The 27,559-nt window shown below is 43.2% G+C and overlaps 1 long non-coding RNA gene across 1 annotated transcript in view; it reads left to right on the forward strand.

Annotated features, from left to right (window-relative positions):
* Positions 1-13,567: 13,567 nt before the first annotated feature.
* Positions 13,568-27,559, forward strand: part of LOC132887526 (uncharacterized) — a 62,750-nt gene continuing 48,758 nt past the window's right edge. The window contains exon 1 of the long non-coding RNA XR_009654851.1: positions 13,568-13,637. This is a non-coding gene — a long non-coding RNA (uncharacterized LOC132887526). The remainder of the gene's footprint in view (positions 13,638-27,559) is intronic.

Consider the following 27,559-nt stretch of genomic DNA (forward strand, 5'->3'; position numbering starts at 1 on the left):
GGTTTGAGACTGGGATGAAGGTTCACAGTCTAGCAGGACAATGACCCTAAACATACTGCTAAAGCTACACTGGAGTGGTTTAAAGGGAAACATTTAAATATCTTGAAATGGCCTAGTCAAAGCCCAGACCTCAATCCAATTGAGAATCTGTGGCATAATTTGAAGATTGCTGTACACCAACGCAACCCATCTAACTTGAAGGAGTTGGAGCAGTTTTGCCTTGAGGAATGGGCAAAAATCCCAGTGGCTAGATGTGCTAAGCCAGTGGTTCTCAAACTTTTTTCACCAAGTACCACCTCAGAAAATACTTGGCTCTCCAAGTACCACCATAATGACCAACATTAAAATACAGTCGCATAGTAGGTCTAAGTATTCATTAAAAACAAGGCGGAGGTTTTATTTAACAAGTATATTTAATATTGTTGGCCACTGTAACATTACGCACAGTACTTTGAACAGTAACACTGTGTTTAAATATAGGAAAATAAAACACTGTCCTTAAATAATGAATCAAATAAAATTAATTGCACATAAAAGTAAAATAAACATTGTACTAAAATAAATCAAGCTGTATGGCAAAATATCTACTGTTCTTAATGCGCTCAATCAGTGTCTTTTTAACATCGTCAGCCATGTCGTTTATTCTCCTTGACATGGTGTCATTTGAAAGCGGCACCAAGTTTAACTCTCTGGCAGCTTTCTCTCCACACATGATATGTGTCATCTCTTTGGCTAATGGTAAACACAGCAGTTCCCCGATTGTGTGCGGCTTACCGGCTCTGGCAATCAGGAGGCTGGCACGATATGAAGCTTCCTGTGCTTTGGCTACGGGTGTACGATAGGACAGAATGGTGGACTTGGACTGCTTCAGTTCATCACGTTTTCGTAAGAAAAATCCATTGGTTTGTCCTTTAGTGCTGTGTGTTTGGTTGTAAGATGCCGTTTGAGATGCGATGGTTTCATGGACTCATTGCTCAGAACGTCGCCGCATACAACACACTGCGGCCTGGGCAGCTCCTCTGTCCCGCTCCAAATGAATCCCAGTTTTATGTATTTTTCATCATACTTCCTCCTTACTGGTTTCTGCCATTTGCTAGCAGTTCTGGGGCTGGTTTTGCCACTGTCGTTAGCATCCGTGCTCGGCTCACGCACGTCCTCTTCATTTCTCCCTCTCTCCTGATCCACGCTCCCATTCATGGATTTAAGCCACAACAGTAATTTTGTCGTACTCGTCATAATTAGCAAAGCCTTTTCCCACCTTTTCCCATCACAGCCTTGTCTACCAATGGCGGATAACCGTCTGTCAGCGGAACCGGCGGGAATGCATACGTATGCTACGTATGGCTACCCAGAAGCACTTGCAAACTTTTTTAAATTATTAACTTAATTTGTATTTCCTTTCATTTTCTTGTCATCGGTTGATAAGATATTTTCATCCATTCGGATATTATGGATAGTATTTCACTTTTTTTTTAATTTATATTTAATTAAGTGATTCTTTGGCGTACCACTAGAATGGAGCCCGCATACCACTAGTGGTACGCATACCACAGTTTGAGAATCTCTGTGCTAAGCTAATGGAGACATACCCCAAGTGACTTGCAGCTGTAATTGTAGCAAAAGGTGGCTCTATAAAGTATTGACTTTTTTTTGGGGGGGGGGTCTGTGTGTGAATACTTATGCTCACTCCAGATTTCTGTTTTTTCATCTTAATTATTATTTGTGTCACAATAATAATTAAAAAATGTGCACCTTTAAAGTGGTAGGCATGTTGTGTAAATTAAATAGTGCTAACACCCCCCCCCCCCCCCAAAAAAAAAAAAAAATTCCAGCTTGTAAAGCAACAAAACAGGACAAACACCAAAGGGGATGAATACTTTTGCAAGGCACTGTATAAGCATACATTTCCACTTCTCTCTTCAATCACTTCTACAGGAAGGGACAGAGCAGGCTATACTTCCTTAGGAGGCTGTGGTCCTTTAACATCTGCAGGAAACTCCTGTGTATGTTCTATCAGTCTGTGGTCGCCAGTGTCCTGTTTTACACCGTGGTGTGCTGGGAGGGCAGCACATCCAAGAAGGACACATCCAGGCTGGACAAACTGATCAGGCGGGCTGGCTCTGTGGTCGGCATGAAGCTGGACTCTCTGGTGACGGTGGCAGAGAAGAGGTCTATGGACAAACTGTTGAACATCATGGACGATGCCAGTCACCCTCTGCACACTGTCACCAGCAACCAGAGGAGCCTGTTCAGTGACAGAATGCTCCTTCCCAAGTGCAGGATGAACAGACTCAAAAACTCCTTTGTTCCTCATGCCATCAGACTGTACAACTCCTCTCTAGGGGGGCGGAGGGGTGACAGGAGGACAGAGGACAGGAAGGAGCAGTAGCCTAGCCTAACAATAAGCAATACCAGACAATGTGCAATATAATGTGCAATATAAAGTGCAATATCTCTCCTGCCACTGCCCCCCTTTTTTTCTTCTTCTTTCCTTCCTTCCCCCCTCTCTCCCCTTCCTCTCTTCCCCATATCTTATTCTTTTTATATTTGTATATGTAAATACTTAATTTATTTTAATTTATCTAGAAGTTTTCCTCTATTTCTTTTCTCTGTTTATCTGTAATGATGCTGCTGGAATCTTAATTTCCCTGAGGGAACCCTCCCAAAGGGATCAATAAAGTTTTATCTAATCTAATCTAATCTAATCTAATCTAATCTAATCTAATCTAATCTAATCTAATCTAATCTAATCAATATCCCCAAACTGAATTGCACTGTTCTTAATTCAAGGACAGACTTCCCTGATTATTCTTAATATTAAAACTAACCAATATGTATCCAAACAAGGCTTTTCAGGTCATTCCAATAATATACATCCAAATAAGTCTTGGTTCTTGTTTAAGGTTATTTCTAGTTCAACACATGCTTCAGGGTTCTATTAACAGTATAAAGCTTTGACAAATCTATTTGTAATATCAACTTCATTAACTCTTTACTGAAAATCAACATGACTGGCTTTGAATCAAAATACAATCATAAACCAAATTATTGCTTATATGATGACATCAATGTCAGCCCTGTGATGACCTGGCGACTTGTCCAGGGTGTACCCCGCCTTTTGCCCGTAGTCAGCTGGGATAGGCTCCAGCTTGCCTGCGACCCTGTAGAAGGATAAAGCGGCTAGAGATAATGAGATGAGATGAGATGATGACATCAAGGCATGTGTGCATGGTTACATATGTGTGTGGTTATATTAAGGATATAAAATCACCACATTAACTCACCAGACATACAAGCAGATAAAGAGTGATAAACACACAGACAGATCGAGAACAAGTAAACATGGACAGTTGAATGGACAGACAGGATGATGGGTAAATGTACAGACAGACTAAAGGACAGGTGAATGGAAAGACACATGGATGGATGGATGGATGGATGGATGGATGGATGGATGGACAGATACAGATGCACACATACATTGTTTTTTAAACATTGTTTGAATAATGCCAGTGTTCCTGCTGCCTAACCCCCCCATAGGTGACAGTATCTGGAGACCAGAGAGCAGCCTTTGACATCATGGAGAGGCAAAGTTTTTGGTGTAGTGATTAACAACCAGCCAATCAGCATCACATCGCAAAATGTTACACTGATCAGTAAAATGGAACCATCTCTGAGTCAATCAGGTGTGAGCTCTTATGTACTGTAGTTTCAATGCACTTTAACAGAAATTTTAAATGACCACAAAACCACCATGGAAACAGCAGCAATATGACAAAATGGGGAGTGGGAATATGCACATTGCAACCATTTGTGCTGTCAAAGCATGTAAATGCAACCTTGGGCTGAAATATTTTAAAATGATTCCAGATAGCTGAGATAAGTCAGAGACATTTGTCAGAGAGGATTTAGCTGGGGGGGCAAAAAAAAAAAAGTTCTACGAATTGCAGCTACAGTGTGCGAAACCCACAGTGTCTTGCAAAAGTATTCATCCTCCTTGGTGTTTGTCTTATTTTGTTGCATTACAAGCTGGAATTACAGTGGATTTTTGGGGGGTTAGCACCATTTGATTGACACAACATGCCTACCACTTTGAAGGTGCTATATATACACAGTATATATTTTTAAATTGTGACACAAACAATAATTAAGATGAAAAAACAGAAATCTGGATTCTGCATAAGTATTCCCCCCAAAGTCAATACTTTGTAGAGACACCTTTTGCTACTATTACAGCTGCAAGTATCTTGGGGTATGTCTCTATTAGCTTAGCACATCTAGCCACTAGGATTTTTGCCCATTCCTCAAGGCAAAACTGCTCCAACTCCTTCAAGTTAGATGGATTGCAGTGGTGTACAGCAATCTTCAAATTATGCCACAGATTCTCAATTGGAGTGAGGTCTGTGTTTTGACTAAGCCATTCCAAGACATTTAAATGTTTCCCTTTAAACCACTCCAGTGTCACTTTAGCAGTATGTTTAGGGTCATTGTCCTGCTAGACTGTGAACCTTTGTCCCAGTCTCAAACCTCTGGCTGACTCAAACAGGTTTTCCTCCAGAATTGCCCTATATTTAGTGCCATCCATCTTTCCTTCAGTCCTGACCAGCTTTCCTGAAAAAAACAGAAATCTGGAGTGTGCATAAGTATTCACACACAGACACCCCCCCCCCCCCCAAAAAAAAAGTCAATACTTTATAGAGCCACCTTTTACCAGCTGCAAGTCACTTGGGGTATGTCTCCATTAGCTTAGCACATCTAGCCACTGGGATTTTTGCCCATTCCTCAAGGCAAAACTGCTCCAACTCCTTCAAGTTAGATGGGTTGCGTTGGTGTACAGCGATCTTCAAATTATGCCACAGATTCTCAATTGGATTGAGGTCTGGGCTTTGACTAGGCCATTCCAAGATATTTAAATGTTTCCCTTTAAACCACTCTAGTGTAGCTTTAGCAGTATGTTTAGGGTCACTGTCCTGCTGGAATGTGAACCTTGTGAAGGAAATTTAGTGAATGAACATTCCTGTTCTCTGTGTTTCTGTGTGTTGAGCTCAAGTGGCCTAGTGTACTGAGAAAAGTTGTTTTCCCACATGCTGTAATCGCCTTTCTGTGCCCTTGGCTGGTGATAAGCAGGGTGTCTGGGTTCTCCCTAACCACGCATTCACCTGCACATCCCAGAGCACACCAGGTGCATGCTTTAACAAAGCTTCATAGAAAGTCTTGAGCCAATCACGTACAGACGCCAGCAGTAAGCGAATGCCTTTAGAGTATAATAGATAACAGCCACTAAGACACAACTCAGAGTGCGTACTTTCAGCATCATCCGAAGTGGTGTCCTCTTCTTCTTATTATTATTATTATTATTTTCCCTTTCCTATTTTATATCTCTGTTTTATATAATCTACTATAATAAATAACTGAAAAGACAACTGCTAAGCATTCTGAAGTGTTTATTAGAAGTTTCCTTTACAACCTTCATCCCAGTCTCAAACCTCTGGCTAACTCAAACAGGTTTTCCTCCAGAGTTGCTCTGTATTTAGTGCAATCCATCTTTCCTTTGATCCTGACCAGCTTTCCTGTCCCTGCAGATGAAAAACATCCCCACAGCATGCTGCTGCCACCACCATGCCTCACTGTAGGAATGGTGTTCTCATGGTCATGGGAAGTATTGGGTTTGCACCACACATGGCATTTCCCATTGTCTCATCGATGGCGGCGTGAACGGACGCAGTGGCCCCTCTCTTTCCGCGTTTAGTGTCTAAAAGTGTGTGTTATAGTGCATGTCTGTGTGCTTTATGTCTATGCACGTGTGTGAGTAGTGCACCGACGACGTCACTCACAAGATATCGTCACCACTGCCTTCTGGCTATAGGAAACAAGAACAAACATCTCGTCTTGGACCAGAAAATCACAGAGGAACTTCGAGGCCTGGGTCTTCTTTGCCGGACTACTACATCACTGGACTCACCTGCTGTGTCTCACCTAGAGAGGAGGTGCCAGAAGCGGTGTGAGAAGAAACAGAAGCATGGCAAGTGCAGAGGCATCCAGGTTAGGCTAGCTGCTAGACCACACAGACCTGCGATACCATCCCTCATTCTGGCCAATGTATGCTCACTAGGCAACAAAATAGACTCCATAGAACTCATGAGAGCTGCACTACATGATGTGGAAGACTGCTGTGTTTTCATCTTTATGGAATCCTGGCTGAATGACAACATCCTGGACTCCTCTATCCAGTTAGCTGGGCTAACATGCTACCATACCGACTGAGCCTTTACGGAAGGAGGCAAGACCTGCTGCGGGGGACTGTGTGTTTACATCAGCGATGCTTGGTGCCGGAATGCTACTGTTGTGCACAAACACTGTTCTCCACTGCCGGAGTTTATCATCATCAAGTGCCGACCCTTCTACCTACTGAGGGAGCTTACATTGATCCTGCTTGTTGCGGTTTACATCCCTCCCACCACCAACACCAACATTAGGAGTGAGGCACTCAATGAACTCTACCAGGTCATCAGTGAACAACAGACAGCGCACCCAGATGGATTCCTCATCACAGCAGGAGACTTCAATCGTGCAGATTTAAAGGTTTTACTGCCCAATCTACATCAATGTGGACTTTCCAACAAGAGGAGACAACTTACTGGACTTGGTGTACACAACCCACAAAGGACCTTACAAGACCTCCCCCTCTCCCACCTGGGTCTCTCTGATTACATCACCATCATGCTGAAACCTGCATATAGACCCAGAGTGAGAGCCATCAGACCAACACAAAAGCAGGTACATGTGTGGCCAGAGGGGGCCTCCCATGCTTTGAAGGACTGTTTCACACTACACACTGGGACATTTTCAAAGAAGCAGCCACTTACAATGACCACATAGACATAGAGGAATACACAGAGGCTGTCACAGCATACATCGCAAAATGCACTGATGATGTCACTCACTGTAAAACCATCACTGTTTGTGCTAACCAGAAGCCTTGGCTGATAGGAGAGGTTCACAGGCTCCTGAGGGCTCAGGATGCAGCCTTTAGGGCCAGTGACACTGCAGGACTAGCAACAGCCAGAGCCAGCCTGTCCCGCGGCATCAGGGAGACAAAATGTCAGTACAGAAAAAAAAAATTATTTGGACACTTCAGCAACACCAGAGATACACAGTCTCTCTGGCATGGCATCCAAACCCTCACAAACTACAAACCACCACCATGGACCTGTGAGGGTGACAACACATTGCTAAATTGCCTTAATGACTTCTTTGGACGCTTTGAAACACAAGACAATACACCAGCACAGAAGACCATTCCTCCCCTGGACAAGTAGGCCATATGTCTGGCTCCAGTCAGTGTGGAAAGGACCCTCTCCAGGATTAACCCACGTAAGGCAGCTGGACCAGACAACATATCTGTTTGTATTTTGAAGGACTGTGCCATGCAGCTCAAGGATGTCCTCACTGACATCTTTAACATCTCCCTGAACCAAGCTGTTGTCCCCATGTGTTTCAAAGCCACAACCATAATACCAGTGCCAAAGAAGCCCCTCCCATCCAGCTATAATGACTATCGGCCCGTAGCACTGACTTCTATCGTCATGAAGTGCTTTGAGCGGCTGGTCATGCAGAACATCAAGTCCATCCTCCCTCCCTCCGATGACCTGTTCCAGTTTGCATATAGGTCAAACAGGTCCACAGAGGATGCTATCTCCACTGCTCTCCACCCAGCCCTCACTCACCTGGACTCAAAGAACACCTACAGTATGTGCGAATGCTGTTCTTGGATTACAATTCTGCATTCAACACAATCATTCCCCAGCAGCTAATACAAAAACTCAGACATTTGGGACTCAACACCTCTCTCTGTAACTGGGTGTTGGACTTTCTTACAGGGAGGCCACAGAACGTGTGGGTCAGCAGTAACACCCCCAGGACCATCATGCTGAGCACAGGGGCCCCACAAGGGTGTGTGCTCAGCCCACTGCTCTTCACCCTGCTGACCCATGACTGTGTACCAACCTACAGCATCAACCATATCATCAAGTTTGCAGACAATATGACTGTGGTAGGCCTCATCACTAATAACAATGAAGCCAACTACAGGAATGAGGTGAGCCAATTGATCCAGTGAAGCAAAGACAGCAATCTTTTCCTGAACTTGGGGAAGACCAAAAAGATTGTGGTCAACTTCAGGAGAGGTACCTCACAGCATCCCCCTCTGACCATCGATGGTGCTGCAGTGGAGAGGGTGAGCAGCACCAAATTTCTGGGGGTGCACATCGCTGAGGACCTCTCCTGGTCCAAGAACACTGCATCACTGGCCAAGAAGGCTCAAACTCACCTCTACTTTCTCTGCAAACTGAGGAGAGCATGAGTCCCACCCCCCATCATGTGCTGATTCTACAGGGGCACCACTGGGAGTGTCCTCACTGGCTGCATTACTGCATGGTATGGAGGCTGCAATGCCTCCTGCCAGAAGACTCTGCAATGTGTAGTGAACACGGCCAGTAAGATTACTGGTACCCCTCAGCCCTCCCTTATGGACATTTACCACTCCTGCCTCACCCACAGAGCCATCAGCACCGCTAGTGACACCTCCCACCCTTTACACTAACTCTTCAGCCTCCTGCCCTCAGGGAAAAGGTACCAGAGCCTCTCGGCCTGCTCCACAAGACTGATGAACAGCTTCATTCACCAGGCTGTCAAGATGCTGAACTCTGTCCACTACCTACCCCCTGCCCTTGGACTGTAACACATTAATTTATACAAGAACTGTATCTCAGCTGTTTGCACATCACACCACAATCATTTGCATCATTGTTGTACCTGCTGCTATTGGTCATTTGCACTACTGTCCATGTACACCTCATAAGCTGCTCTTCTAAGCACCTTCTCCATTACGGTTATTGTATTGTATTTGCACTACTGTTATTTTGTATATTGCTTGACTTTAGAGTGTATTTTTACCTATATTATCTATTTTTAAAAATATTTTTACTTGATTGTATAAGTAAGGTGAGAGAGAAACTGCATTTCAATTCTCCTATATTTCCTGGATATATAGTGAATTGACAATAAAAATCTTTGAATCTTGAATCTTTGAATCTTGAATGATGGCCAAAATATTCAATTTTAGTCTCATCTGACCAGAGAATCTTCTTCAATATGTTTGGGGAGTCTGCCATATGCTGTTGGACAAACTCCAAATGTGTTTGCATCAAAAAAAAAAAGAAATGATGTTTTTCTGGCCACTCTTCCATAAAACCCTGCTCTGTGGAATGTATGGCATTAAAGTGGTCCTATGGACAAATTCTCCCATCTCCACTGTGGATCTTTGCAGCTCCTTCAGTGTTCTCTTTGGTGTCTTTGTTGCATCTCTGATTAATGTCCTCCTTGCCTAGTCTGTGAGTTTTGGTGGGTGGCTTTCTCCTGTCAGGTTTGTAGTGATGCCATATTCTTTCCATTTTGCTGTAATGGATTTAATGGTGCTCTGTGGGATATTTAAAGTTTTGGATATTTTTTAGCAACTCAACCCTGATCTTTTTCTTTTTTTTTAAATTATTATTATTATTTTTTTAAATTCAAGATTGTGGCATGCACGGATACAGCGGCCCCGAGCTCCCCATGCAGAAGCAATGTATGTTTGTTAGTTTACTTCTAGTTACAGTGGGCCACTGTTTATCATCACAGCAGGATCATGTAATTTACAGTCCAGTGGAAATTCAGAATATTGGCTTAAAAAGCTTCATTCCACCACCACCTCCTAACATCCCAGAGGAGCTACTCAACACATCAGTGCCTACCTGCATTGGCGGAGCTACAGGGGTGGCTGGGGGGGCACTAGCCTCCCCTGGAATCTGATTGGCTACCCCAGGTGCCCCCCCCAGATGATTGACATGTTACGGCACCGCACGAGAAAAGCCAGTTGCATTGAAGTCTGTGACTGCTAGGTTCCTCCTGTACAGTAGATGGCGCAATGCAAGCTACCACAAGGCGTTGCAATCCAATTTACAATAGAAGACATGGGAAAGAAGAAAAAGAAGAAGAAGGAACCATTGAACAGAAAAGGCAGCTGCTCCTCAGCGAGATGGATTTTAAGACTGACCTATATCGGTGAGTACACGACCACAGTTTATCCCAAAATAAGTTAGATGAAGCTAGATGCCTTCTGCATGTTCTTAATAAACAGTGGCATCTTTTGCGTCATTTGTAGAGGCTAGCCGCTAGCCACGGATTACAGCTTCTCTGCCTTAAAGCTAATAAAAACACATCTCAGGACAGCAATGGTCGATGACCGGTTAAATCATCTGGGTATTCTAAGGGTTGAGTCCAGGAGGGCACGTGCCCTTAACATGGATGACTTTGTCAGTTATTTTGCCAATTCTCATCACAATAGAAGAATTATGCTTTTTTGAAGCTAAGATGGGTATTGTTAGTCTTTGGTTATGACCAAGCTCTGCACTGTGTCCTGCTTACCTGTGTAGTACGTTCTACTTAGTTAAATCTTGGTGGTCTTCATATGTCATGTCAAATTGGTAATTGGCAATTTATTTATTTATTTTTTTGTGAAAAGTTGATGGTTTGATGGACTACTGGCTGTGTGAACAACTGACTATATGTGCCTGTGTGTGTGAGTAACTGTGTGACTGTGTAACTGACTCAGTGTGTCAGTAACTGTGTGACTTGAGTTACTATGTGCATTTTAGTTCCAGTCAATGGTGTCAGGGTGTTGGTAAATGCACCGTATTCATTTTGTACATTAATAAACTACAAATTACTCAAAATTACATCTGTGTGCTTAATACGTAGCTACTTAAACATGGTTGTAAATTGAAAGTATTGTTTATAAGTTTATTTATTTAAGAAGGATCAATGTGTATTAATTAACATGTAAATGCACTAGAAATAATCACTGACTAGTTTTCTTTCATCTGTAGTCCCTGGAATTTTAATGTTGAAAGAAAGAAAGGTGTGTATGTATATATAACAAAAAGACAAAAATAATTAGAAGTCATGACATGGCCAAGAACACAAGACAAGAACAGGTGCAACACCATGTAAGAATAAATAATAATAATAACAATAATGCATAATTTAAACACATAAGATAAAAAAACAGATATACAGCACATAATCGCTAACATGAATCGTGAGTGCTCGTGCATATTTGTGTGTGTAGTAGTAGGAACCATTGACCCCCCTGAAATAGTCCTGGCCACCCCCTTGCCCCCCCAAGGAAAAAAGTCTAGTTCCGCCACTGCCTACCTGGATTACCACCCAACAGAGAGGTGGCACAGGTGGAGACGGAACCGGAAACAGAAGCGGGGTAAGAGAGCTAGCATTCATGTTAGGCTAAAGAACTCCCCAAATAAACCTTCTCTACCCAGCTTGTTCATCATGAACACTCAGTCCATAGTGAACAAGATAGACGAGCTGAGGCTGAGGATTTCATCATAAAAGATGAACACCTGCACTTCACTTTTCACAGAAACTTGGCTAAATGCTAACATCCCTGACTCAGCTATTGAGCTATCTGGCTGGACTGTTTACCGGGTGGACCAGACTGCTGAATCCAGAAAGGATAAAGGTGGCGGCATGTGCATTTATGTGAGTAATTCCTGGTGCACTTCCACAGTCATTACTGAACAATAGTGCTTACCAGACCTTGAATTTATCATACTGAGGTAGAGACATTTCCATCTACCAAGGGAATTTACTACAGTGTTTCTCACTGGTGTTTACATGCCCCCTCATGCTAATGTTAAGTTAGCACTTGCTAAGTTGCATGATGCTAGACTGCAAAACACCCATCTAGATGCGTGTTCATTATTGCTGGTGGCTTTAATCATGCCAACCTCAAAATTGTGCTCCCCAAATTTTACTAGTTTGTTGATTTTCCAACCAGAAGAGATAGCACATGGGACCACATATTCTGTAATGCAACAAAAGCATACAAAGCATCCCGCTCCCCCCACCTCAGATGTTTTGACCACGTTTCTTTGTTCTTGACAAACAAGGACAGTAGCCACCACCACACCATGCCAACCCTGAAGGAAGCCCCACCAAAAGCACTGGTGCTTACCTCACATGAGGTGAGACAGACCCTCAGCTACTTCAACCCTAATAAAGTAGCTGGACCTGATGGCATGCCAGGATGGGTGCTGAAACACTGCACAAGTCAACTGACTGCAGTCTCCACCAGCCTGTTTAAAATCTCCCTAGAACAGGCAATGGTCGCCACCTGCCTCAAGTCCACCACTATTATCCCTGCCCCAAAACAGTCAGTGGTCAGGACCCTGAATGACTATCGCCCAGTGGCCCTGACCCCACATTTGTCATGAAGTGCTTTGAGTGGATGGTCCAAGCACACATCAAAAACAACATCCCCCCCCCGGACCAACACCAATTTACCTACAGGTCAAACAGGTCAATGGAGGATGCCATTTCATTGGCCCTTCACACTGCCTTGCAACACCTGGAGGGGCGGGACAGTTAAGTGTGAATGCTGTTCATTGACTACAGCTCTGCCTTTAACACCATCTCCCCCCCCCCATTAAACTGGCCATCAAACTGAATAACCTTGGACTGAGCACACACCTACAGTGGTGCTTAAAAGTTTGTGAACCCTTTAGAATTTTCTATATTTCTGCATAAATATGACCTAAAACATCATCAGATTTTCACACAAGTCCTAAAAGTGGATAAAGAGAACCCAGTTAAACAAATGAGACAAAAATATTACACTTGGTCATTTATTTATTGAGGAAAATGATCCAATATTACATATCTGTGAGTGGAAAAAGTTGTGGAGAAGTATAGATACAAGATACCAGATGCCTTTATTGTCAATGTACAAGTACAGCGAGATGACATGGACTCAAGTCCAACTCATGCCCTAATTTTAAGGGCTCTTGACTTGGACTTGAGCACTGATTACTCGGTCTTGGACTCAGACTCGTGCATTAACTGCATTTAAATTCGTAAATTGGAGATGAGGACTCAAATTTTTTATTGATTTTTTTGTAACATGCTTAAATGCAGAGAAGTCAGCAAACAACAGTCTGGCTGAAGTGTTTGGGAATTCCAGGTGTTTATGTATGGTGTCTGTGATGAAGATTTTTACATCATGAACGCCTTTGCCTGTACGATATGCAAACTGGAGGGGGTCCATCTGGGTGTCTGTAACCTTGATGATGTGATTTTTGACCACTCTTTCCATTGGTTTCATCCCGAGGAAAGTGAGAGCCACAGGCTTGAGGTCGCTCAGCACCTTGATGGTTCCTTTCTTGGGGATTGGAATGACTGTGGAGTGTTTCCACAGCTGGGGGACTGTGCAGCTGCCCATGGAACTCTGGAACATGCCCCCCAGCTGCTCAGCACAGTGCCTCAGAATGTGATCTTTTATGCTAATTTCCTGGAAGAGAATGCAGATTAACCTGTTCATACATCATATTCAGGAACAAATTAATGTTAACAGCACTAAAATGCCTGGAGAGAATGCCCCAGGATTGTCTGCTTTGCTTATACAGACTTCTCGTGCAGTGAGAAAAATGCACTGCTATGTGTTCCTTGTGTAGAAGAACTATCGAGGAGAAGACGGGAACACCCTCAAACTTCAATCATCATTTGACAAGACTCCACCCAGAGAAGTAAGTGACACACTATGTTCATTGCACTGTTGATAGCGGGGCTTGCTTGCTGACCAATGAACTAGTTAGTGTTAACCGTCTCTCATGTTATTTGCCCTGTTGATAGCGGGGCTTGCTGAGCAATGAACAAGCTTTTTATCTGTAGCCTATTAACTAAAATGGGGCAGTCAAGCAGTAACCGTAGTCCAACACAGTAGCAGAGATGGTTTCACATAAAGGCAGCAACAGCCACTGTCAAATGATGCAGTTGGAGTCTTGTTCTCGGACTTGACTTGAAATTTTCTTTTATGATTTGGACTTGACTCAGACTTGAACACTGGGGATTCAAGACTGGACTTTGCAGACAGGATGAACCAAAGATATTTCATCTTTTGTCTGGTCAACTTCATTTCATTTGTTAGTACACATCCATTCCTGCATTTCAGGTCTGCAACACATTCCAAAGAAAGTTGGGATGGGGTAATTTAGGGCTAGTAATCAGGTAAAACAATTGATTATGAAACGGGTGATGTTAACAGGTGATTGTAATCATGAATTGGTAGAAAATCGGTATCCAGGAAAGGCCTAGTCTTTGAGGCGCAAAGATGGGCACAGTTTGTCAACAAATGCATGACAAAATTATTGAAATATATAAAAACAATGTTCCTCAAAGAGAGCTATGAAGGGATTTGGATAGTTGACCCTCTATGGTGCATACCATTAAACTATTCAAGGAATCTGGAGGAATTTCAGTGCATAAAGGGCAAGGGCTCAAGCCACAGCTGAACCCCTGTGGATCCTTCAAACAGCACTGCATAAAGGACATTCATTCATCTTCAGCTGATATAATCACATGACCTCAGGATTACTTTGACAAACCTTTGTCAAGCCCTACAATACAGATTTACATCCACAAATCAAAGTTAAAACTATTCCATAGAAAGGAAGCCTTATGTTAACTGTGTCCAGAAGTGTTGTCAACTTCTGGGTACAGAGGCATCTGGGATGGATCATCACATAGTAGAAACATGTCTTGTGATCAGATGAATCAATATTCCAGGTCTTTTTTTTTTTGCAAGAAATGGACACTGTGTGGTCTAGACCAAAGATGAAAAGTACCATCCAAACTGTTACCAGCAAGAAGTCCAAACACCAAGATTTGTCATGGTATGGGTTGTGTCAGATCCCTTGGCTTACACTTGGCTTACACAGTAACTTACACTTCTGTAATGTCAGCATTACTGCAGAAAAGTGGGACCCAGTCACCCACCTATGGAAGGAGAGTGCACCACTGTGTGTGAGTGCACCACTTGGACACAAATCAGGGACAGCTCACCCCCTGCCTGGGTCATTGGGGCGAGGGTTCTGTCGACTAAAGATCCGAAACACCCTATGACTCAGGGTTCATCACTGAAGAAGTGTCCAAACAGCAGTTTAAGATGGTGAAGGCTGGAGTGCTTCTTGGAATGGCAACGTACTATATCATACCTGTGAGAAATCCTCTGCCCAAGCCCTGGGTTCTCTCATATTCTCTCTCTCTGTTTCTTTGTGACTGTGTGTGTGCGCACATGTGAGAGATCTCTCTCTCTCTCATATTATTTACATATAACACACACACACACATATATACACACATTATATATATTAGGGCTGTCGAAGTTAACGCGATAATAATGCGTTAACGCGATCTCAATTTATCGCGATTAAAAAAAATAGTGCCGTTAACGCAAATTCTAATTTGGCCCTGCGAGTCACCCATAGTTCCTGTTGAGGCTTGTCGCGCGCTGCTTCAATAAAAGTGTGAGTGATGGAGAAAGGTCTGTTAAACGGGAAGTTTAATTTCAAAAGTAGAGTGTGATTGAGCATAGACATATAAACATAGATGCCGCCTTCTGCATAGAATCATACGTCATCCTCGCTGCCATATTGGATGTGGCAAAGTGGAGATTCTTCAACCGTCTCTGGTATAGCGTCTAGACAGTAGCCGAGAATAAAGATGCCTCATTCATGTGCTGTGTTTAACTGTACCAACAGGTACAAACGAGATCATATGGGATTACCTTTCACAGGTGAGACTGGAAAAATACTTTTCATTGTATTTGGTCATTATAACGTAATTTTACAAATAGATTTTCCTGACTTTGTGGCTAATATGAAGTCTCGTGCATAATAGCCGCTCGGTGAAACCTGTCTCCAAACAACAAAGTATTTCCTTCGTAACTACGCTGATAACACTTTGTGTTTTTGTCAAACATTGGAGCTTTGTATTCATTCTGAAGGTTTATTGTTATTAATATTGAATAAAAAGTAACTGGGATACATCATTGTTAATTATTATTCAAATTTTAGGTAAATTATTTTAATTTGCATCTTATATGGATTTTATAAGGGAAATAAGGATTTTGGAGGTTGGTTACACAGGTTTGATTGACCAAAGGTTGACATGTATGTTTATAACCATCACATTAAAAGTTATATGTGTTGTTTTGATGCCTGTTTGTTTCCCAAATATATACGTGTGTGTGTTAATGGGTGAATAAAAGGCATCAAGTTAAATATTATTGTAGAAAGGGGCTTTATGAAGTTCAGTCCATTTACTTTCATTGGTTTACGGGGAAGATTTGCCACATCCAATATGGCGGACATTCTGACGTATCCCAGCAACGGGCCACCAGCTCAATGCAGCGTCTATGTTTATATGTCTATGGTGATTGAGTTGGTTTTGGTATGCACTTATACTTTTGCAAAGTGAGATTTCAGTATGCTGTAGCACTGTGATATGACACTAAATGTCTTTATTGAAGTCCAACTGCAATTTATTTTTGTTTGCACAGTACTGTGAAGTCCTATAGCCTGTGACTGAATACAACTCCAACACAATTGAAGTTTTATTTCATTTTTATTTTCTTTTGTCACACGTCTGAACTGAGACACAGTAGTATGTGACTACATGTTTTATATTTGAGACTACAGCTCCCTAATCCATCACAAAATCCAATTTTGTGTTTTGTATGTTCAGTACTGCCTAGTATGTGAGTGAATAAACTCCCTTACCATTTTCTCTTGTCCCAGCAGTTTTTAACAAGTACTTTTAGCATAAAATATGTTCACCATTTTAATTGTAACATTTCACTTTAAAAGCCTTATTCATTTACATAGATTTTTTTTAAAAATGTGATTAATCACGATTAACTATATGAAATTCTGAGATTAATCGCGATTAATTTTTTTAATCGTTTGACAGCCCTAATATATATATATATATATATATATATATATATATATATATATATATATATATATACACACACTGGACAATTCATTAAATAATTCACTTTATGTCCTTTCCTATCAAAGCTCTCTTCTCATGATGCTTGACTCTTTTGTTATCTTCCTTTCTGTTGATGTCTATCTTTTTGCATATGTTGTATGTGCACTTCTGCCATTCTGTCCTCTTAGTTACAGTATCCTTCCATGTGTGCAGTGCATCACCACATCTCAGGATATCCTTGATAGTATATTTGTATCTAAGAAAAGGGTGACCAATCTTTCTGGAACCTTCTGCAAGTTCACCATAGAGTAGTGCTTTGACTGACCGGTCATCTGGCAGGCGTGCAACGTGTCCCCACCCAATGCAGCTTGTTCCTGATTAGTATGTTTTCAATGTCTTCAGTCTTAGCATGCTCTAGAACTTCATCATTTGTGATGTAGTCATCCCATTTAATCTTGAGAATGGATCCAAGATGCCATTGTTGGATAGTTCTTAGACTTTTGACTTGGTGACAGTATAAAGTCTAGGTCTCACTTCCGTACATCAATGCTGGAATAACACACTGGTTATACACTTCAAGTTTGGTTTCTTTTGTCAGTTCCCTGCAGTTGAAGACTCTGTCCCTGAGCCTGCCCATAGTACATGAGGCAGCTTGAATATGCACAGTAATTTCTTTATCTAACTTGCAGTCATTACTAATGTAGCTGCCAAGATATTTGAAGTGATCAACTTTTATCAGCGTCTATCCATTGATGTAAAAGTCATCTCATTCTCCGACACTCATAGTTTCTGTTTTCTTGGTATTGATTCAAAAGACCCATTTTCTCTGATCGGCAGTTGTAAGCAGACAAAAGGAGTTGAAGTGAAGCAGCATCATGGCAAAAGATGACAATATTGTCAGCGTACTGGGCTTCTCTTATATATCTGGTAAGTACTTTGGTTTTGGATTTCAGGTGACGAAGACCAAATAGGTCGCCATCATATCTGAAGTGGACCTTGATACCATGCATAGGACTGATGTTCTTGATAGCAAGGAAGAGCAGTACAGCAACATATATACCAAATAGAGTAGGGGTGAGCTTGCAGCCTAGCTTTACACCACTGTTGTACTGCTGTCTGTCAATTATCAGTCTTGCATGCATGTCTGAATATAGCTTCTTGGTTATACAACAGAGTTTGGCAGGGCAGCCCAATTTTCCCAACATCTTGAAGAGGAGCTCATAATTTATGCAGTCAAAAGCCTTGGTGAAGTCGATAAAGGCGATGTGTAAGTTCTGTTGTTGCTCTCTGCACTTCTCCATTATCTGACAGAGGGTGAAAACACCATCGATAGTGCCCCTATTTCTTCTGTATCCTGATTTGAGATTCAGGGTAAACCAACTTAACCAGGTGCTGAAGCCGCTGTAAGAGAATGTCACCAAAGGTTTTTCCAACAACACTAAGCAGAGACACACCACGATAGTTTCCACATTGACTGCGGTCACTTTTCTTGAATAGGATACAGATGTTGGCATCAACCCAGTCAGATGGTAGATCTTCTGTCATCTACAAGAGATTAAAAATGTCCAACAAGAAAGATTGCAGGGCGTTGCCACCATGCACAAGAATCTCTGATAAAATACCATCTGGTCCTGGGCTCTTTCTAAGTCTGGTGTTATTGATTGCTGTCTCAACCTCGGCCATAGTAATAGGCCATCAAGTTATTCCATAGTTGGATATTCCTCAATTTCATCAAGGATATCCCATTCAACATCTGTTGGTAGGTTAAGAGGCTCATTAAAGTGCTCTACCCATCTGTTCTTAATTTCCTCTGATGATGACAGAAGCTCACCACTCTTTGTTGTCACTGGATGCAAATTTTTGGATTTGTGTCCATAAACAGCTTTGATAGTTGAATAGAACTCTATGATTTTTCTTCCTTGCATATTGCTCTGCTTGAAATGCTTTCTGCTGGTACCATCTGGTACCATATATGGTCATTCAAGAGCTGACCACACTAGCCTCTTCATGGTGAAGACCAACCATATGTCCTACTCGTGATGCCTCTGTTATCGTCGCAGAACATGGCAGAACTTGGGGAGTAAACCCTGAAAACAAATCCCACTATCTGTTTTGGTGGTGCAGCAAGTTTTCTCTGCTTTCTGTTCTATCATGATGCTTTCCATTCTACTCTATTCTGTCAAATTCCCTCATTTTCTCTTATAGTACATTCTGTTTTCTTGTCATGCCTGTCTATTATACTCTATATAGAATGTGTAATATTTTTGTTGTTCTGTTCTATACCATCATAAAGCTTTCTATTCTATTCTGTACCATGATAATACATTCTGTTCTATTTTGACATGTTCCCTTGTTTTTTTTTCTCTTGTGATGTAATCTATTGTATTGTCATGGCTGCCTATTCTGTGGATAATATATGGAGTGTTTTGTCATGTTCTGTGTCTTCGTGATGCTTTCGATTCTGTCACATTCCCTTCTTCTTTCTTTTAATCTATTCTGTTGTATTGTAATGACTGTCTGTCTATTCTTTTCTACAAACTAAAAATAGTATGTAGTATTTTATCATATTCTTTTCTACTTCTTCAAAATGCTTTCTATTTAATCATATTCCCTTCTGTTCTCTTATAATATACTCTATTATATTGTCCTAATGTCTATCTATTCTAGATTATTATTTTTGTCATGTTCTTTTTTGTTCTGTGCACATACATTATATTCTCTATGTTCAATCTTAATATATATTAATTTGTCATATTCTATTTTATTCTTTCCTAAGTTATCCTACTCTATTTCTATCCATAATGCATTATACTGTCATTCCTAGTCCTGGGTATGACTTTAAACTGCAACCGGTGGTGAGTCTCAGGTCCAGGAGGACTTGAGTATTTGGGGAAAGTGGAATTACCCCTTAAATCACCATTGCTCCCAGGTCCACTCTGACCTGGAGTGGTAGCACCTGCCTGGGTTCCAGCTATGGGTTAAATAGTACATCACTAATAAGGCACTGGCAGCAGGGCACCTTTTGGTACAATATGGCAGATGAACCCAACAGGGTCAATGGCACACCACCTGATGACATGCAGAAGAGCCACTCAAATGGCATCATTCAGCAAGTCAGTTGTCACTTCAGGGCAACTTCCATACCTGTGAGGTCCATGGCACTTTTTTGCACCACTTGGCATCAGGTCTGGAGGTCCAGAGAGACAACACAATGGGGGCACAACATCATTTGCCTTACCTTACTGTGCAAGGCACTTCATTAGGAAAGGAGAATAAGAAAGCCCTGTGGTGATGGAGTAAATGCAACAACAGCAGGTATGAGAAGCTGGAAGTTGCTAGCAGGAACTTTACACACAGGCGGCTCGCATTTGATGGTCGTAGCCTCACTGATGCTCTAGGTAACAGCGGGCTGAGGCAGCATTGTGGGTGTCCAGGCAGCCCTATTTAGGGAGAGCACTTCCTGTCCTGGAAAGGGAAGCCCCAAGAAAAGGTGGGGTAAAGAAAGCTTACCCAGTCCTTACCTGGCTGGCTCACCAAAGCCAGCAGATCTCCATAATAGCAGTAGAAAGAGGAAGAAATAATCCAAGTTGGATTATTGTAATGCCTTACTGTCTGGATGTTACAATAAGTGCATAAACAAGCTCCAGTTAGTTCAAAATGCAGCAGCAATAGTCCTTACTAGAACTAGAAAATATGACCACATCACCCCATCTTATCCACACTGCATTGGCTCCCAATCAAATTTCGTATTGATTATAAAGTACTACTATTGACCTTTAAAGCACTGAATGGTCTTGCACCACAGTACCTGAATGAACTTCTGGTCCTCTATGACCTGCCACGCCTACTTAGATCAAAAGGTGCAGGCTATCTGTTGGTACCTCGTATAGTGAAGGCTACATCAGGGGGCAGAGCCTTTTCTTACAAAACCCCATAGTTATGGAACAGCCTTCCAAGTAGTGTTCAGGAATCAGACACAGTCTCAATGTTTAAGTCTAGGCTGAAAACATATCTGTTTATTCAAGCCTTTTGTTCATGGTGTTTATGAGGTAAAGGTGTAGATCTGGAGGGTCTTCAGACATAGAGTGTTTTGGTAAACTGGGATGTATGGATGCTGTCAGTCCCCACTCGCTTGCTCACTCGAGTTTGTTGACAGTGTAGTGGCTGGCTGCTTTATGTCCCGGGGCTCCCTCATGCCTGTGTTACCTTCTGGTTCTCCCCTTTTAGTTATGCTGTCATAGTTAGTTGCTGGAGTCCCCCCCAAATCTGTCCCTCTGAGTTACATGTCGGTCCTGGGATCGAGATGCTGACCTCTTCTGCTCCTTTGACCTGCCTGATCCATCCTGGTGCTGTGTGTCTGGTTGGAGTCTCATTGCATCGCTCCTGTGGAGGACGGCCCCATGTGGAGAGTTGGGGGTCGCACCTGGAGGTTGCTCTGGACTCTTGCAGTGGTGCTTTTGTGGCTAGGGACTGCAGTTGACTTGCTGACTTTGGGATTGTGGTTGCCATGAACAGTTTTGCGCTCGGGTTTCCATTGGTGTGGGGGGGGGGGGGTTATAGCCTCAACGAAGCTGACTTTATGTTAGGACTGTTAATGTTATAGTCATGTTGTCTGTTGTTGCCCAAATGAGGATGGGTTCCTTTTTGAGTCTGGTTTCTCTCGAGGTTTCTTCCTCATGTCGTCTGAGGGAGTTTTTCCTTGCCACCATTGCCACAGGCTTGCTCATTGGGGGATAGATTAGGGATAAAATTAGCTCATGTTTTAAGTCATTAAATTTCTGTAAAGCTGCTTTGCAACAATGTTTATTGTTAAAAGCGCTATACAAATAAACTTGACTTAACTTGACTTGAAAGAGATTCTGTCAACAAAGGTAATGTGAAGAGCTGAATGCTCAACAGACCACTGTACGGGCCAATCAAAGCTGAGACTCAGACTTGTATTTCCTAGACACAAGAGAGCAGCCTCCACAAAAAAAAAAAACTAGACATAGACAAGTTGAAGAATGATGAGACACAGCACAAACTCAAAATAGTTATTATAATTGCTGTACAGGAAAACGCTCCTGACCAAGAAGACAGAAAATGTCGAGGACATGTGGCAGTGGCTGAAAGATATTGTGTACACAACTGCAAGTGATATACCATATTTGGACAGCAGAAGAAAAGTACACCAGACTGGTTTCAAGCATAGGCTGATTCTATCTGAGCTTTGTTAGAAGAAAAATGCAAAATTTACAACTTGCATCTAAAAGAGAACTCCAATAAAAGCATGAAAGCTTTCAAAGATATTAAAGTGAATGTGCAATGAGAAATCAGAGCCAAGAAAGACAGATGATGGTGCAAGAAAGCTGAGGAACTACAAGAACTGGCAGACAGGAAGGACTACCATGGATTATTCACTGGAATGAAGACTCTATATGGACCAAGAAGCAATGTAGTGGCATCAGTGAAAAGTGCTGATGGAAGTATACTCCACACAAATCTGGAAGACATGAAAAGAAGGTGGAAGGAGCATTTCTCCAATCTCCTAAACCAGCAAGGGTCAGCCGATCCTGAGGCATGTTGCTGGCTTGAGAGGAGACCAACAAGAGAAGATCTGTGTGTACCCATCATATCAGATGAGCTTGAGAAATAACTCAAGGATACTAGATGTGGCAAAGCACCTGGCCAAGATGGCATCCCAGCAGACGTGCTGAAGCAAGGCAGCCCCAGCCTAACAGCAGCACTCTTAAAACTGTACAGTGCATGTTGGGAGAACATGTATCTTCAACAAGACTTCAAAGATACACTAATTGTGACCATCTACAAAAAGAAAGGAGAAAGAAGCAAATGTGAAAACCACCGTGGCATATCTCTGCTTTCCATTGCAAACAAGATTCTGGGCAAGATGGTTCTAAACTGAAATAAAAATATCTCAGAAGATGTACTTCCAGAAAGTCAGTGCAGTTTCAGGGCTGGCAGATCTACCTCAGATAGAATTTTTACCCAGAGACAACTCCAAGAGAAAGCCATTGAGCAATCTCAACCTCTGTACATGTTTTTTGTAGACTTCTCAAAGGCCTTTGACACTGTTGACTGAGAGATGCTTTGGAAGATACTTGAAGGGTATGGAGGCCCAGAAAGACTGATACGGCTCATTAAGCTGTTTCATGAGAATATGTCTGGGAAGGTTTTGATCGGAGGAGACATTAGTGAAGCTTTTCTTGTCAATCATGGTGTCAAACAGGGATGCTTGCTGCAACATTGTTTATACTCTACCTTACAGCAGTCCTAAAGACTATGGGCACTAACCTATATAAAGGAGTCTACATCAGGACTCAATCGGAAGGCAAACTTTTCAATCTTTTCAGACTCAAGTCCTCAACCAAAACTCGGCAAATTTGCACGTGAGAACTGCTGTACGCAGATGACTCTGCATTTGTAGCAACAGATTTGGATGACATGCAGGAATTTTTTTTGTCATTAACATTTTTTATTTATTTTCATTTATGTTCATAATGCAATTACAAGAAACAAACAGTAACAAAAACACACAAACAGGCAGCCATACAGAACCATCACAGCCCTCCCCCATTACATACTGATTGATATACTGACACAATATACACAATGCCCTGCACCCTCCCTAGGAGTTTAAACCAATACTGTAATCAAAATACATCCATGCTTGGCTATTTTTACTTGGGACATTCTGCACCCTTCCAATCATAAATTCAAAGGCAGCCGTCTCTGACATAAGCTGAATCCATTCCTTAACTTCTGGTCTATGTGGGCTCTTCCATTTATGCAGAATAATTCTGGCAGCTACAATAAGACCTGTTATCATTAGCCCAACTTCAGCTTTCGTAAGGCCCTTAGGCATAAAAGACTTATCCCCTAACAGGCACATTTGTGGGGACTCCAGTAAAGGTTGACTGAGCCAGCCCTCAAACTTTTGCAAAACTGCTTTCCAAAAGGGCATCATCAAGGGGCAATCCCATAATGCATGGAGAAGTGTCCCCACTTCCTTATTACACTTCCAGCATTTATTATCCTGGCTTAACCCCATTCTAAACAACTTATATGGTGTATAATAATACCTATGTACAATTTTGTAGTGAATGAATTTATTTCTAGCATCCCTTGTAGCCCTTCCCACATTTGAAATAATGTCTTGCCATCTGTCCTCATCAATATCCTTATCAAACTCTTTTTGCCATATTGCCCTTAAGTTTTCACACAGTTTGGTTTGGATGCTTAACATTTTCTTATAAAATGCAGAGGCAGAGTGTAATACATGTGGAGAATTAAGGGAATCCTGTACCACATTTTCTTTTCCATTTTCTCTCCTCAAACCAAAAACAGACCCCACAGTACTTCTCAACTCTAGATACCTCCAAAAATCCCCTTTGTCAATTAAATTCTTTAAGATCATCAAAAGACATATCTCCATACAGATCTTGAACAGTGCGTATGCCTTTCGCCAGCCATGTTTGCCATAGGAATACCTTTTTCCCGATACAAATTGAGGGATTATTCCATATCAATGAGTAGCTTTGCTTATTGTGGCAGTGGGGGCATGGTCAAGCGTCGGTCTGTGACCGGAGGGCAGAGTCAGGGAAGGTAAGTGGCAGAATCACTACACCTGATGTGAATTAACCTGTGTTTGTGTGTCTTCCCAGCAACCACACCCTATATAAGAGAGAGAGGGCAGAGGAAGGGAGCTCTCTCCCGCACCAGATGACTTGTGTGTGTGTATGTGTGTGGCTGGGAGAATATATGTGGTACTGAAAAGTGCAAATAAAAAAAAGAGGTTTTGGAACTCAGTTCTGGCCTGCCATACTTCTGTGCTTCACCCACCCGCTCTGACTTCTACAGTCGTGCCGAAACCCAGGACCGATCACAGAAGAGAACAGCCCCATGGAGTCTTCCACCTTCGCAGACCTGATCCATGCCCTCACCACGGCCCAACAGAACCAGCACCAGGCGCTGCTCGCCCTCCAAAAGGAGGCAAAGTACAAAGTATTGACGCAGCGGGGCTGAATACTAATGCACATCACATTTTTCAGATTTTTATTTGTTTAAAATTTTGAAGACCATTTATCATTTTCATTTCATTTCACACTTATGTGCTCCTCTGTGTTGGTCTATCACATAAAATCTCAATAAAAAAAACTTTTAAGTTTGTGGTTGTAAGGTGGAAAAATGTGAAAAAGTTCAAGGGGTATGAATACTTTTTCAAGGCACTGTATGTCCTCTATCAGAAGCTCATGCCATTCTATCTTTTGGTACAATATTAGAAAAAGTGGTTTTGTCCAAAACTCCATCCAAAACTTGGTTGAAATCCCCAGCTATGATAACATGCCCTCCACCATCATTCCCAACTAGTTTATTTTATGAAAGAAACTTGGGTCTTCCGCATTAGGGGCATAAATATTGCATAACGTAACATGCACTCCATTCATTTTAGCTTGTAAATATATAACCCTTCCTTCTTTGTCCTTTTGCTCTTTTACAAGAAAAAAAAATCAGATTTTTGTGTACCAAAATAGCTACTCCATGCTTTTTACGAGAATATGAGCTATGAAATATCTGGCTGTGGCAGCAGGGGCGTGGTCAAGCGTCGGTCTGTGACCAGAGGGTGGAGTCAGGGAAGGTAAGTGGCAGAATCACTGCACCTGATGTCAGTTAACGTGTGTTTGTGTGTCTTCCCCAGTGACTGCGCCTTATGTAAGGAGAGAGAGCAGAGGAAGAGAGCTCTCTCCCCAACCAGACGACTTGTGTGTGTGCATGCGTGCGTGGCTGGGAGAGTGAATACTAAACTGAAAAGTGCAAAATAAAGAGTTTTTGGGAACTCCATTCTGGCCTGCCATCCTTCTGTGCTCCACCCACCCGTCCGAATTGCAACAGTGGTGCCGAAACCCGGGATCGGAGCACAGAGAAGAACAGCCCCATGGAGTCCTCCCCCTTCGTGGACCTGGTCCACGCCCTCGCCACGGCCCAGCAGAGACAGCACCAGGTGCTAGTCACCCTCCGGAAGGAGCAGGAGCAATGGTTCAAGGCCCTGGTGCTGGTGCAGCAGGAAGATCATCAGGCATTCCGGCACCTCCTTGCGTTGGCGGAGTCCACCACCTCCACTGCCGTGGGCCCTCCCCACCTCACCCTAACGAAGATGGGCCTGCACAACGACCCTGAGGCCTTCCTCATGCTCTTTGAGCAGGCAGCAGAGGCCTCAGGCTGGCCGGTGGAACAGCGTGCGGCGTGCCTCCTCCTCCTGCTAAAGGGTGAGGCACAGCTGGCCACGCTACAGCTCCCTGCCGACAGCCGGCTGGTCTATGCAGACCTCCACTGGGCCATCCTCCAGCGTGTGGGGTGCACCCCCGAACAACACCGACAGTGCTTCCGTGCTCTGCGCCTGGAGGAAATCGGCTGGCCGTTCACATTTGGCCAGCAACTCTGGGATGCCTGCTGGCGGTGGCTGAGGGCTGACAATCGCGACCCCACGGTAATCGTCGATCTGGTGGTACTGGAACAGTTCATCTCCTGACTACCCGAAGGGACAGCGGAGTAGGTCCAGTGCCATCGCCTGGTGTCGCTGGATCAGGCCATCGAGCTGGCGGAGGACCATTTGGCGGCTGTTCCGACGGCAGGACAGCAGATCTCCTCTTCTCCCCTCTCTCTCTCTCTCTCTCTCTCCCTCCCCTTCTGTGTCTCGTCCTTACCCCGTTCCCCCACCGCAGAGGTGGGGGCCGGCTCCACCCCAGCCGGCCCGCTGCCCCCACGGTGCCCTCCCGTTTCCCGCTTCCGTGTCTGTCTCTTGCCCCCCTCAGGTGAGTGAGCTCCAGACCGTGGGTGCAGACAGAAAGCCCGGGCCAGTTTGCTGGTGCTGTGGGGAGCCGGGGCACCTCCAGCAGCAGTGCTCGGCAATGGAGGTGGGTGCGGTGGTCCAGATCCCCGATGTGCCAGGAGCCGCCCTCGATCGGGCCAGAGCGTATTGCATACCGGTGAGTGTCCAAGGGGATATGTTTCAGGCTCTGGTGGACTCTGGCTGTAATCAGACCTCAATACACCAAAGCCTGGTGCAAGACGAGGCATTGGGGGGAGCACAATTGGTGAAGGTGTTGTGTGTGCACGGGGATGTTCACAACTACCCTTTAGTGTCGGTCCACATTCTTTTTCGAGGGGAAAAATTTAGTGTAAAGGCAGAGGTTAATCCTCGCCTTACCCACTCAATAATTTTGGGGACTGATTGGCTGGGATTTCAGGAGTTAATGAGGCATTTAGTGAAGAGTGGGGCCTGCCGTAGTTCAGCAGGGGGAGGTCCCGGTGTCGCTTTGGCAGGAGCAGCTGTGTCAGAGTCATCTACGTCATCTCTGCATCAGAGCGAGGAGCCGCAGGCTCCTCCTCCTTCTCTTGGGGAATCCCTCATGGATTTCCCGTTAGAACAGTTGCGGGACAAGACTCTGCGACATGCGTTTGACCAAGTGAGAGTAATCGATGGTCAAACGCTCCAGCCAAATGCCACCCTGTCCTTCCCTTATTTCTCCATTATGAGAGATAGATTATACCGAGTGACGCAGGACACTCAGACTAAGGAGCCGATTACACAGCTTTTGATTCCAAAGAGCCACCGGGAATTGGTATTCCAGGCAGCTCACTTTAATCCCATGGCTGGAGACTTAGGGCAGGATAA

This window comes from Neoarius graeffei, chromosome 6, assembly GCF_027579695.1.
Source record: "Neoarius graeffei isolate fNeoGra1 chromosome 6, fNeoGra1.pri, whole genome shotgun sequence".
Classification (NCBI taxonomy): Eukaryota; Metazoa; Chordata; class Actinopteri; order Siluriformes; family Ariidae; genus Neoarius; species Neoarius graeffei.